Source organism: Panthera leo, chromosome E1 (assembly GCF_018350215.1).
Source record: "Panthera leo isolate Ple1 chromosome E1, P.leo_Ple1_pat1.1, whole genome shotgun sequence".
NCBI classification, from domain to species: domain Eukaryota; kingdom Metazoa; phylum Chordata; class Mammalia; order Carnivora; family Felidae; genus Panthera; species Panthera leo.
The window spans coordinates 34,133,403-34,146,846 of NC_056692.1; positions in this window are offsets into that span (position 1 = coordinate 34,133,403).

Below are 13,444 nucleotides of genomic sequence, written 5' to 3' on the forward strand. Positions count from 1 at the left end.
CTGCCCCTTCCCGCCCCCGTGCTCTGACTCTCTCTCTCTCTCTCAAAAATAAACATTAAAAAAATTCTTTGAAAAAGAGTCTCTTATGGTTTGCCTTCCTCTCTGTTTGAAGCAAGAGGGAGTCTTTTAATAAAGGAAAACCTTAACATTTTAAAGTAGCATTAAAAATAGAGTCAAGGGGTCAGGCAAACAAACGGTGGGGAGGGGAGAAAGACAAACATGGAGTCTCCTCAGGTCAGGGAGAAGCAGAAATCAGTCTGAGCGCCCAAACCCACTGGAAGCCAAGTACGCCCTTTCTAAGCCCCCAAGTCACCCTTCTCAAGTCACAGCTCTCTGCCAGCCTGACCCCCAGTGAACAGCAGGACAGCACAGGCTGGCATCCCACATGGTAAGCAGGCTGTCTATAAACGGGGTTGGAAGGTGGGCTCACAAAGCCCCACGCTCTTGCCAACGCCTCCACCTACATTATGCAGCCACTTCTTGGCCAACCTCACCCAAAACACTTTCACCTGAAAAGCAGAGGCTTCAGAGAAGGGCTCAAGGGAGAGGTCTTCCCATTCAGGATACATCTGAGTCTCTAGGCTATGACTGTTTTTCTTCATTTCCCACACATCCATTGGTTTATCGAGCAACTGCACACAATGGATCTCAAAACCATTGCAGATTTGACCCTCTCATCCTTGTTAACTAGCCTGCCAAGTTATTACCATTTTAGAGCTGGGGAAGCTGAGGTCATAGTTTATGTAAGCTCGTGACACTGACAAGTGGTAGAGTTGAGACAAACACGGGTCAAGCTTCAGAGCCAATCCTTGGTCTCCAATGTCACACTACGTCACACTTACTGTGTGTAAGGCTCTGGGGGAATATAAGAAACTATTTTTTAAGTTTATTTATTTTGAGACAGAGAGAGCACGTGAGCAGGGGAGAGGCAGAGAGAGAGAGAGAGAGAGAGAGAGAGAAAGAGAATCCCAAGCAGGCTCCACGCTGCAAGCATAGAGCCCAATATGGGGCTCGAACTCATGAACCATGAGATCATGACCTGAGTCAAAACCAAGAGTCAGTTGCTTAACCAACTGAGCCACCCAGGCACCCCAAGAAACTATTTTTTAATGGTCCCTACTCTCAAGCAGATGAACAAAGAGGCCAAAATGCCCCCTACAATCAATTGAATAAACATTTCTTAGTAATTAATTAATTATTAAGTTAAATTTAATAATTAATCTCAATAAACAATAAAAATGTGACTTAAAACTGCAATGCAACTGTTAATGAATTCCTGAAATATAAGACATACTCTAAGAAAAAGAGTTAACAGGGGTGCCTGGGTGACTTAGTCAGTTAAGCATCCAACTTCAGCTCAGATCATGATCTCATGGTTCATGAGATTGAGCCCTGCATCAGGCTCTGTACTGACAGTTCAGAGCCTGGAGCCTGTTTCAGATTCTGTGTCTCAGTAATTCTGCCCCTACCCCTCTTGCATTCATACTTGCATTCATATTCTCTCTCTCTCTCTCTCTCCCAAAAATAAACATTTTTAAAAATATATGTATATTAAATAGTTAAATATAAACACTAGTAGAATATGAATGCATATTAGAACTTCCAATTTCCAACTGGAAAGAAAAAGAAAAGAAATAAAGAATATTTAATCAATTTAATAAAAATAAATAATGGGGAAATAAGAAAACAAATAGAAAGTATAATAAATAGAGAACATAAAGAGCAAGAATAAGACCAAGCATCCTGGATGCCAAATAAATGTTAAGAGAGTTGAATTCTACTATAAAAAACTCAAGATCCTTAGAACAGGTTTGAAAAACAAAAATGGAATTATGTTTTGTTTAAAAAAGATGAACCTAAAACAAAATGACACAGCGGAGTTGTAAAACATTAAATGAGCAAACAGATATTAGATAAAAGCAAACAAAAAGAACCAGGGGTATAAATATTAAGAGCTACAAAGAAAGTGTTAGGCCAAAAATTTAAACAGTTTAAAGAAGGATATTATAAATGATGAAAGGTCACTCCATGAAGAAGCTACAATGATAAATACATGAAAATGTATACAGCAAACAATATTCAAGGCAATGGCTCTTAGAAATGCAAAGAGAATTCAGAAAGAAAGAAAGAAAGAAAGAAAGAAAGAAAGAAAGAAAGAAAGAAAGAAAGGGAAAAAATGAAAAGAAAGGAAAAGACAAGACAAGACAAGACAAGAAAAGAAAAGAAAAGAAAAGAAAAGAAAAGAAAAGAGGTGCCTGGGTGGCTCAGTCAGTTAAGCATCTGACTTCAACTCAGGTCAGGATCTCACAGTTCCTGGGTTCAAACCCCGTGTCGGGCTCTGTGCTGACAACTCAGAGCCTGGAGCCTGCTTCAGATTCTGTGTCTCCCTCTGTCTCTGACCCTACCCTGCTGGCGCTATCTCTCTCTCTCTCTCTCTCTCTCTCTCTTAAAAATAAATAAACATTAGAAAGAAAAAGAGAGAGAAAGGAAGGAAAGAAGGAAGTGGGAGGGAGGGAGGATGGAAGGAAGGAAGAAAAGCACAGCAAGACACTCTAAAATGCCTCTGTTTAAATTTTTTAATCAAACAGACAAAAAAAAGAACAAGTATGTAAATTATTTTGACAACATAATTATCAATCTTGATTTATAGAGATGTAGAAAGAGAATCATATACACTGAAAAAAAAAGAATATATTCTTCATGTGTATAGAAGATTGAAAAGTAGTGACCATGTACTTGGCCACAACTGTACGTTTTTTCTCAGAAGTTAATAGTTTACAGGTCATGCTCACTGACAACAACGTCATAAATTCAGAAGTAAATACTAAAGAGAAGCAAGCAAAACATTTTAACCACTGAGTAAATCTGGAAAATATCCTTTAAATAACTTAGCAAATGAAACAATTATTAGAAATAAAATGACAAAATTATTTAGGACTAAAAACATTTAGAGCCCTTCTTTTCAATCCCTTTGGGATATGGCTAAACCTATACTCAAAGGAAAATTCATAGTCTTAAATTATTTTTTAATTATAAGAAAGATTTAAAAATGAATTTTGCACAAATAATAAGCACGTGTAAAAATAATCAATATCATTAGTCCCCAGGGAAACTAAAACCATGATGAAATACCATTACATACCTGCTAAAATTGATAAAATGAAAACAATTGATAACACCTAAAGTTGGAGAAGATGTGAAGTAACCAGGACTCTCATATGTTGCTGGTGAGATGTAAAATGGCATAACCAGTTTAGAAAAATGGTTGGCAGTTTCTTAAAAACTTAAACATATATCTATCCTCTAATCCAGGCTTTCCATCTGTAGGCATTTATCTAAGACTTAATAAGTTAATTCCTAACAAGGGTTTAGAACAGCGCCTGGCACACACAGTGTGTGCTCAATAAATGTTGACAATTATTATTTCAAAAGAAAGGAGCTGATGGCAGAGGGGCCAGATGATTTGGTGAAGTCAAGCCCTCCCACTGTATTGTATGGTCTCGTATTTTAATGATGTACCTTGTACAGCAGATCAAGTAGTGTGATCACCCCCCACCCCCATTAAGGATTTCTGTCTTTTTCTATGAACAATAACAGAAAACATCTTAATGGGGATAAACCACTAGGTGAAATCAGAAATCAGAAAACAGGGTGCGAACTGTAAAACCTTGCTGCCATTTCCTCCCGTCTCCCTTTCAGGAGAAGCAGAGACCAGCTGAGGGCAGATCAATGCTAAGGGGAACTGACAAGTCCCCTGCCCAGCTCTGTTCAAATTAACCTCTTGCCCATGTCCGTGTCTGCAGACATCTACTCACTGAGAGCAGCACCATTTGGAGGAAGCAACATGGATGGAGACCACCGTGGTCTGCATCCCAACACTGTGGACATGGAGTGCAAGAGCCCCCCTGGCCCCATCTGTTTATCCCCATTAAGATGTTTTCTGTTATTGTTCATAGAAAAAGACAGAAATCCTTAATGGGGGTGGGGGGTGATCACACTACTTGATCTGCTGTACAAGGTACATCATTAAAATACGAGACCATACAATACAGTGGGAGGGCTTGATTTCACCAAATCATCTGGCCCCTCTGCCATCAGCTCCTTTCTTTTGAAATAATAATTGTCAATTGGAGTGCAAGAGCCCCCTGGTGACCGCACGCAGCTCTCAGAGCATGGGGAAGCTCACCTGTGATGTTCTACCTAAGCAGTGCCCAGAATCAGCAGCATCCAGTACGTTTCATTTCTCTTCTAAATTTAGCCAAGGCCTTTGTCGGTCACAAAATCCTTCTGACAGTTGAACTGCCTATATTGTTTGAATTTGGTTTACAATGTATACAGAGTATGCATCACCATGTAATCAGAAGAAACAACAAAGATGTTCTCTCTACAGGGAGAAAGAAATCAATAACTCTGGACAAATAACCATCTAAGCATTTATTAGCTAATCTCTTAGCAAGGCAGTCTGGATGAAGTGGGGAGTGAGCGGGCAGGCAGCAACTGCTAACAATAATAATACTGCCACGTTACATTTGGGGGACCCTTCTCCACTGATGATCTCAGACGCGATTTTGCTTCAGCTGCACAGCATAACAGCACAGGCTCCTCCTCCCAGATACCCGCTTTCCCTTAATGCAGGCCTCTGTCATCCCAACAAGAGACTGTCCATTACACCATCCCCTATCCTGCTCTCTATGTCTGTAGAGCACTGATTGCTGCCTGACCCTAAGTACAGATAGATCCCTATCTACACCTAGGTAGATAGATCTAGCTCTATCTAGAGATCTGTATCTAGAGAAGTAGATAGATCTAGATATTTCTCTAGATATAGCTATAGATATATAGCCTATCTCTCCTACCAGAATGCTTGTGTGTCTTACGTGCTATCGCAGCACCGAGGGACATAGTAGGCACTCAGTAAATTTCTGTTGTATGAATGACTGTGATTGGCAATATATCCCTGTGTATCCCTCCTCCTGGTCTGCACGTCTCATGTAATCTCTCCTCCTTGAGTGTGGGCTGCACTGAGTGCCTCAGTTTTAACTAATAGGATACAGCTGAAGTGACAAGAGGTCACCTCCAAGATGAGGTCACAGAAAGACTGTGTTCGGGGTGTACTTTCTGACCCTCGAGGATCCCCCACTGCCATGTAGTGAGAACACCGAGGCAGCTTATGGAAAGGCCCGTGTTGTGAGGAGCTGCTATGGACTGAACTGTGTTCCCCCAAAATTCAAGGTTTGAGTTATTATAGCCTAATATATGGCTATATGTGGAGATAGGGTCTTTAAAGAGGTCATTAAGGTGAAAAAATAATAAGGGTTATTAAAGTTAAATTGTAATAATAAGAGGGGCGCCTGGGTGGCTCAGTCGGTTAAGCGTCGGACTTCAGTTCAGGTCATGATCTCGCAGTTGGTGAGTTTGAGTCCCTCACCGGGCCCTGTGCTGACAGCTCAGAGCCTGAAGCCTACTTTGGATTCTGTGTGTGTGTGTGTGTGTGTGTGTGTGTGTGTGTGTCTGCCCCTCCCCTGCTCACACTCTGTCTCTGTCTCCCTCAAAAATAAATAAACATTAAAAAAAATAGTAATAACAGGGTGGAACGCTAGCCCAATATGACTGCTGTCCTTATAAGAAAGAGGGACACCAAGGACGCACATGCACCCAGAGAAAAGGCCATGTAAGGACACGGCAAGAAAGCAGCTATCTGCAAGCCATGGAGAGAGGCCTCAGAACAAAGGAGACCCGCGGGCACCTTGATCTTAGACTTCTAGCCCTCATAATTGTGAGAAAATGAATTTCTGCTGTTGACGTCACCCATTTTGTTACGGCACTCCTAGCAGATTAAGACAGGAACCAAGGACATGGGAGCAATCTTGAAAGCAGATTCTCCAGCCCCAGTTGAGCCTTGAGATGACTGTAGCCTTGGTCCCCAGCTTGATGACAACCTCATGATAGACCAGAAGCCGGAGCCACCCGATTAGCTGGGTCCAAATTTCTGACCAGTAGAAACCTAGAGAGAATAAATGTTTGTTGTTTTAGGCCGCTACATTTTGGTATAACTTGGCATGCAGCAGTAGGAACTAATACAATGAAGGACGGGTTCTTTGAGTTAGGTAAAGTCATATTATCATTATCCCCTGTTTGTGGGAGAGGAAGCTAGGCGTCAAAGAGGTGGAGTGCCTTGCCTGAGGTCAAACAGCCTGGCAGACCCTCTCAAGGGAGAGGAGAGGAGGCCAGAGGTAAGCTTGGCCTCCAAACAGCTTTTGCCTTGGGCTACCCTGGCAGGCCGGTCCAGCTGGGGGCACCAGGATACAGACAACATTCCTGAAATATCCCAGAGTGTCACTTTAATGGTCTCCTTGGTGTCTTTGCTGCCAAACAGAATTAAAAGAGAATTGGTATTTTAACAAGGACCTTCCTGGTAACCTTACCATATGCAGTAACGAGGCCCCTTGGATGTGGCCTCAGAGAACCACCTCCCTTACTACCAAACAGCATGCTTTTGAGGGTCATGTTCAAAAGGACTCTAATGTGCAAGATCCTATCAGAAATTATAACAGCAAAGACTTATAGAACATTAGCTACATTCTAGGCGGTGTTCTAAGCATTTTATTATACTCATGTAATCATCTGAAGCATTCTGCTATTATCCCATTTTATAAACAAGGAAACTGAGGCACCAAAGAGCTTAGCAATTTGCCCAAGTTCACACAGCTAGCAAGCAACAGAACCTAGATCTAAACCCAGGCATGTTAGCCCCAGAGTTAATGCTTTGAAGATTTTTCTCCAGGTCTTCCCTTTTTTTAATATCTGCAATGGAATAGCCATTCGTTGGCAAGTCTCTTTATCCCATACTCTCTCTAGTTTTAAAATATCGAAGTGAAAAATAACCACAGCGCATGAAAGATACCTTGCCACTCCCCATGGAAAGCTTTTCCTGGCTCCCTGGTGCCCTTGGTGTGACTTGTGAGGCCCTCCAGGCCTCCGACCCCCACCTGAGCCCACCACCCTCCTCCACTCATCTGGCCGCATTTCCTCTGCGGAAACCCAGCAGCCAGCGCCCCGCCTCGATGCCTTTGCACAGGCTCTATGGGACACACCCTCCCTCCTCCCCCCACCCCTGCTAAACAGGCCCCATCCTTCACCACTTCTGGGCAGTCTTGCTGGCACCCTCACACAAGTCAGGTGCCTTAGCCCAGCCCCCAGCCCCCCACCCCCCATCCATGAATCCCCCTGCCCCAGCACCTGTGTCCTACCTCGTCTCCCTCTCCCACTGGACAATGATTTCCGCAAGAGCAGAAACAGGCTATTTGTCTTTATATTCCCGGCAATTAGCACAGCACCTGGCACCTATTAAGAACCAGTTTGTTGAATGAACACAAGCCCTCCAAAGAACCTAGCAACACTTTTAGTTATGCAGCGCAACTGTCTCCACTAGACAGTCCCAGAGCACAGAGCCATACAAAAGTCACACCGGAAGGGGCCCAGGAGAGATGCTGGCTTAGTCCAATACCTTCAGTAAACAGCTTTAAAAAACAACTTCAGAGAAAACAATCAACTTGTCTCAAGTAGTCAAGGGCAGATGTGGGAGCCCAGTGGGGTCATGCTTCCAGGTGTCTGAGCCCCTCAAATTCTCAAATGCCTCTCAAAGGCATCTTATTAGTTTCCTCTTGCTGCTGTGACAAATTGTCGTAAACTTAGCTTAAAAGCAACATGAATTTATTATCTTACTGCTCCAGAGATGGAAAGTCCAAAAGGACTCTCGCTGAGCTAAAGTCATTAATGGAGCTGGATTCCTTTTGGAGGCTGTAGGGGAGAATTGGTTCCCTTTTCCAGCTTCTAGACGCCACGGCGTTCCTTGACTTGTGACCCCTTCCTTCTTCAGAACCAGCACGGCAGCAGCTTCTGTCCTCTCCTCTCCTGCCTCCCTCTTTCCCTTGTAAGGACCCTGATGACAATCCAAGATAATTTCCTCAATTTCCTTAACTCAACACGCCTGCAAAATTCCTTTCGCCATGGAAAGAAACCTACACACAGCTTGTGGGGGTTAGATGTGGGCATCTTTGGGGACCACTCTGCCGTCTACCACAGCATCCTACTGTTTCTGATGTGAGCAGATCCATGATCTGATAGCATCTTCTGTGGACACGGCAAAACGAAAACAAAAGCAAACAAAAAAAACCTTCACCAGTGTTGGAACATACATTGTTCTCTCTTTCCACTTCTGAAGGTCCAGTTTTGATCAGGTGGGAAAAGTCGTTCTCAATATATTTATATATAGTATTGTGTGTGAATAACTATCGTATCTCCTCTGTAATGTTTATGCCTTAGGCGTGTATTTCTAATATTTTAATCCTTCTGATTGATCCCCAACAGAGTCGGGAATATCTAATTTGCAAAGAGAGGGCACGGCAGAAATGTTTAGTGAGAAATGTTTTGTGAGTATCACCATGTGCCAGGCAGTCTGGGTCTTATTTAATTTAAACCCCAACATAGCCTTCTGAGCCTGGCTCTATTATGTCCTATTTCATAGATGAAGAAACTCACACAGAGAGATGAGGCAGCTTATCTAACCCACAGAACCAGTTAAGTGACACAGTGGGTTTGGAATCCGTATTTATTTGGCTCCAGAACTTACGCTCTTCCCACTAGACCTTGTTGGTTCCCCCCCCAAAATCCAACTTTCTTTTAGCTGCCAGGTTGATTGACTGATGAAAAGAAACAGAGAAAGGGGGACGGGGTAAGAGAGAGAAAGAGATGAAGAGAACCAGAGAAAGACTGTCAGGGTGGATGAATTTGGTTGAAATCTTCCATGAGCAGGCAACTTGGGGGGAACCCTTCTGGAAGTTATGGCTACCCCTCCACCAAAATCTGCAGTGAGGTCCAGGAAGCTGCTGGTTGCTAGGCAATCCCTCGCCAACCACACTTCATACCAATCTAATTAGCAGATTTCACCTGAACTTCAACTGTTGCTAGGTAACTTTCTGGGGGTCTTTTCCCCTCCCCTCCAGGCCAATAATGGATCCCAAGGGAAGAGGACGAGGTGGCTGTGCAAAATCCACTGAAGATATAGCTACATGTAAAACTCCCCTTGTGGCCTCACTATATCCATCAAGAGTACGCAAATCCAGGAAATACAATGCAGTGGCACTGGCCTTGTTTAAAAAAAAAAAAAAAAAAAAAAAGAGGTCCCACAAGCCAGTGAATTGATTCTTCAGAGGCAAGAGACTTATGAGGACAGATAAGGCCAGACACAGGCAGAACTATCTTTGGGAACCACTTAGACCAAGAATTCTTTTTGGAGACTCTGAACTGACTGATCCTTTGAGTCACCTGAGAGGGAGGAAAGGGGGCTAATATTTACGGAACACCTGTTATTCCTGGCAACAGGTTAGATGCTTCCACAAACACCTCATTTCATCTTTGTGAGATTCCAGTGAGATGAGCAGCTGTTACCATCCACGTTTTAGCCATGAGAAACTGGAGTTCAGAAACAGTAAGTAATTTGATCGTGATCCTTCCCCCGAAGGAACGGGAAGCTAAAGACAAAATAGGCTGACTAAATTCCATATGTGATCCTTCCACTCCTCCCTGCATGGGACTATCTCCAGAGGATGACAGGTATTCATCATTCTTTCAGGGTAACCTCAGTATCACAACAAACCAGCAACAAAAATGCGAGCTGGAAAAGCATGTGTTCCCCTCCCCTGTTCATTACCAGGGATTTAATGCCAACTTAAGCGAATGATTCTTAAACTTTCTGGTCCCAGAACGCCTTTACACTGTTAAAAATTGACGAGGACTCCAAAGAGCTTTTGTTTCCGTGGGTTATATCTATTAACACTTACCATATGAGAAATTAAAACTAAGAATTTAAATATATATATATATATATATATATATAGAGAGAGAGAGAGAGAGAGAGAGAGATCAACTAATCTCAACAATAACAACAAGGAACCCACTGCATGGTTAACATAAATAATTCATTAAAAAAAATTTTTTGACATTTATTTATTTTTGAGAGACAGAGCACAAGTGGGTTGGGGCAGAGAGAGAAGGAGACACAGAATCCGAAGCAGGCTCCAGGCTCTGAGCTGTCAGCACAAGAGCCTGACGTGGGGCTGGAACCCACAAACCGCGAGATCATGACCTGAGCTCAATTCCAATGCTCAACCGACTGAGCCACCCAGGCGCCCCTAAATAATTCATTTTTATGTAAAGTAACCACTTTCAACAAGGAAACAAAAAAGAACAGGGAAGAGGGGCCCTGTTTTACATTCCTGCAGATTTCTTTGATGTGTGGCTTCATAGAACAGGATTCTCATCCCTGCTTCTGCATTCGATGGGTAGCATTATCACAAGCCACACAGTCCCCGGAACATCTCGCTCTCCTTCTCCGCTGTACATTCGTGACAGCACGGGAGTGAAAGAAGCAAATAACACCCTACATTATTATAAAACGATTTTGACCATGAGGACCCACGGAAATGGTCTCAGAGTCCCCCGAGGGATCCCCCGACCACACTTGGCGAAACATTGCCTTAAGCATACTTATTTGAATGCCCAAAACGCATTCAGGGTTTGACTGTGTTCCTTCCTGTTTCCAACGAACTGTTTTAGAATATCCCACATCTTTCTTGCCTGTAGCATTTCACAGCCCCTTAAAACCCCAGACTACCCCCTCTGGTATGCAATCTCAGCAATGCTATCTGCAAAAAAACAAGATGCACATACTGGCTCCCGACTGACTGAAATGGTTCAAAATATCAGAACAGGTATAGTTTGTGTCTTCCCAGCTCCCTTTCCCCCACCTGTTCTGGTAACTGGCGCAGAAAGAAACTTGCAATCTCCTGGCCTCTGTGATTGGTAGAACGGACAGATATCAGAGCCAGCTAGGCCAATCAGAACCCTCCCTTCACTTTTTTTCACCGTGGCGTGCAATTTCTTTTGCTCCTGAGGTATTAGCATCATCAACTTTATGCGGGCACTTTAGAGTCATTCATCCTGCCCACCCACCTCAATCCCACCCTTACAGTTCACATGTTGGGGATTCTATCAGATGATTTCTGTAGCCTCTTTTAACATGGAAGCGCTGCTCCAATTCTTCTTACTGAACACTTCACTGTCCCGGTGAGATTCCCTCACATCAGAGTCCATGTGGTTGAATTACAACCCACCCCCCCCACCCCACCCCCGCCAAAGCCTGGAACACAGATGCTCTTCTCTTTGCCCCCTCCCACCCTCCTACACTCTTGCCCAAACTCTTCTTCAAGGCGCTGAAGTCCTCTCTGCTTTCACAGCAGGGGTGAAGCAGCCCAGGATGTCTTCCTACCTTGCAACTAAGTGCCACCCACTCTAACACCCACATTTACTGACATGGAGGTGTGCCACGGCGGGGGTGCCTTGTGTCTTTGCATAAACTCATCCCTCTGCCCTAGGATTCCGTTTGATTTGCTTCAGCACGCATTCACGGAGCATCTACTTTGGGCCAGACATGTCACTGAGAATACAGTAGGGAAGACGAAACATTCAGTAGCCCCCTTTATCCAGGAGGGATATGTTCCAAGACCCCCAGCAGATTCCTGAAACCATGGAGAGTACCAAACCCTATCAATACTAAGTGTTTTCCTATGCATGCATACCTACGATGAAGTTTAACTTCTAAATTAGGCGCAATAAGAAGAGTGACAACAATGAGTAATAATCAAGTAGAATTATTATAACAATATACTGTAAGAAAAATTATGGGTATGTGGTCTCCCTCACTCTCAAAAGATCTTATTATACTATACTCACCCTTTTTCCTGTGATGGTGTCAGAAGATAAAATGTTGCCTGAGGAGAAAAAGTGAGCTGGATGACGAGGCTTTGTGATGTGGCATTAGGCTATTTCTGCTCTTCTGACAATACGTCAGAAGGAGGTTCATCTGCTTCTGGACCACAGCTGACCACAGGTAACTGAAACCATGCAAAGCAAAACCATGGATGGGGGGGAGGAGGGGGGAGGTGCAGGGAGAGGGGAGGACTATGTAACCACTAACTACAATAGTTAACTAGTAAGCTTCATGCTACACATGGGACTGTCCAGTACAAATGAGAGATCAGCCACCCAACCCCAGCTAAAGCAAAAGGGTTTATCCTAACTAATAAACCATCAAGAACATCTTTGTGTGGGTTTTCTCCATTTACCGCCCCCACCCCAGATCTGTTCTCTGCCCTTCTCTCCCCTGCTCTGCATCCAGGAGGCTGGCCTGGGCTCGATCTCGTTCTTTGATTGTGCCCAGCCAATGCAAGTACCAGCAGAAGAGACTGGAGGGCTTGAGGGGGGTGAGGTCGGAGTATTTACTTCCGCCCAGCCCATCCCCACTTCCTCTCTGCCTTGTCAGTCTGGCAGCGACTGATTCCCTGTTCCCTGGCTCCAGCTCTGGTCAGGTTCTGATAACACTGCTCCCTTGTGTCACCCCTTCAGTACTAAGGCTACCAATAGCTCCCCACTGTTGCTGGTCCCTGGGTAAATCACTGTGCTTTCTCAGTTTCCTTAATCCTCCACCCCCACACCTTGCCAACGCTTCTGTAAATAGTCCTGACATTAGCCTCTTTTCATCTAAGCCCTTCTGAATATTCCATCTCTCCTCACAGGGCAAGGTGGCTACTGGCCTCTAGAGCCTCCCACCCTCGCACCATCACAACGCAAGGCAATGGAGAGTACCTCTCGCCCGTGAGGTACCCGCTACATTCTGGTCACATGCCCATCCCCGAACCAATCACTGGAGCTAGAATAAGTCAGTGGTCTGATTGTCCAGGTGTGGTCGCATGACCCACTTCCAAAGCCAGCAATGGAGGTATCATCATCCAAAGCCATGGCTTGAGTGCTTGAAAGTGGGAGAGAAGGATCGCCCACAGGAAATTCTGGGTCCTGTTACCAAAAGAAGGAAAGGGCCTGTGTGGGCCCAAAACAAGGAATTTCTACTTCGACATAGAGAGAGAGAGAGAGAGTACCAGATGAAAGGCTGGTGGAGTTAGAGATGAAGGAGGTCACCAGTGACAGGGATTGTCCCTCCGTTGACTACCTGTGCCAGGAAGTTCTTATCTCCCTTTTGCATCAAAGGTAGTTCTGAACTCTAGCCTGCTCACTATCTCTCACCAAGAAGAAGACAGCCTTAGTGTGTTCCTCTGTGGTTCTCTGGACTGTAGGCTTTCTCCAGTGCAGTTACAGGAACACGCCTGCTGCCATTTTGTTTCACGATAATAAGCTACTGCAAAAGTTGAAGTTGAGGTGTGTGACAAACCTCATCAGAGTCAGTGACTTCTTCCAAAATTATCATAATGGGCATGGACACATGAGAACTTTCAAGTAATACCTTAAAACAAAGATCTCCCTTCATTCAGTTTAATGCAGCAAATATACTGCATGGAATTATTTTGGAAATTTTAAAACACCGTACAGT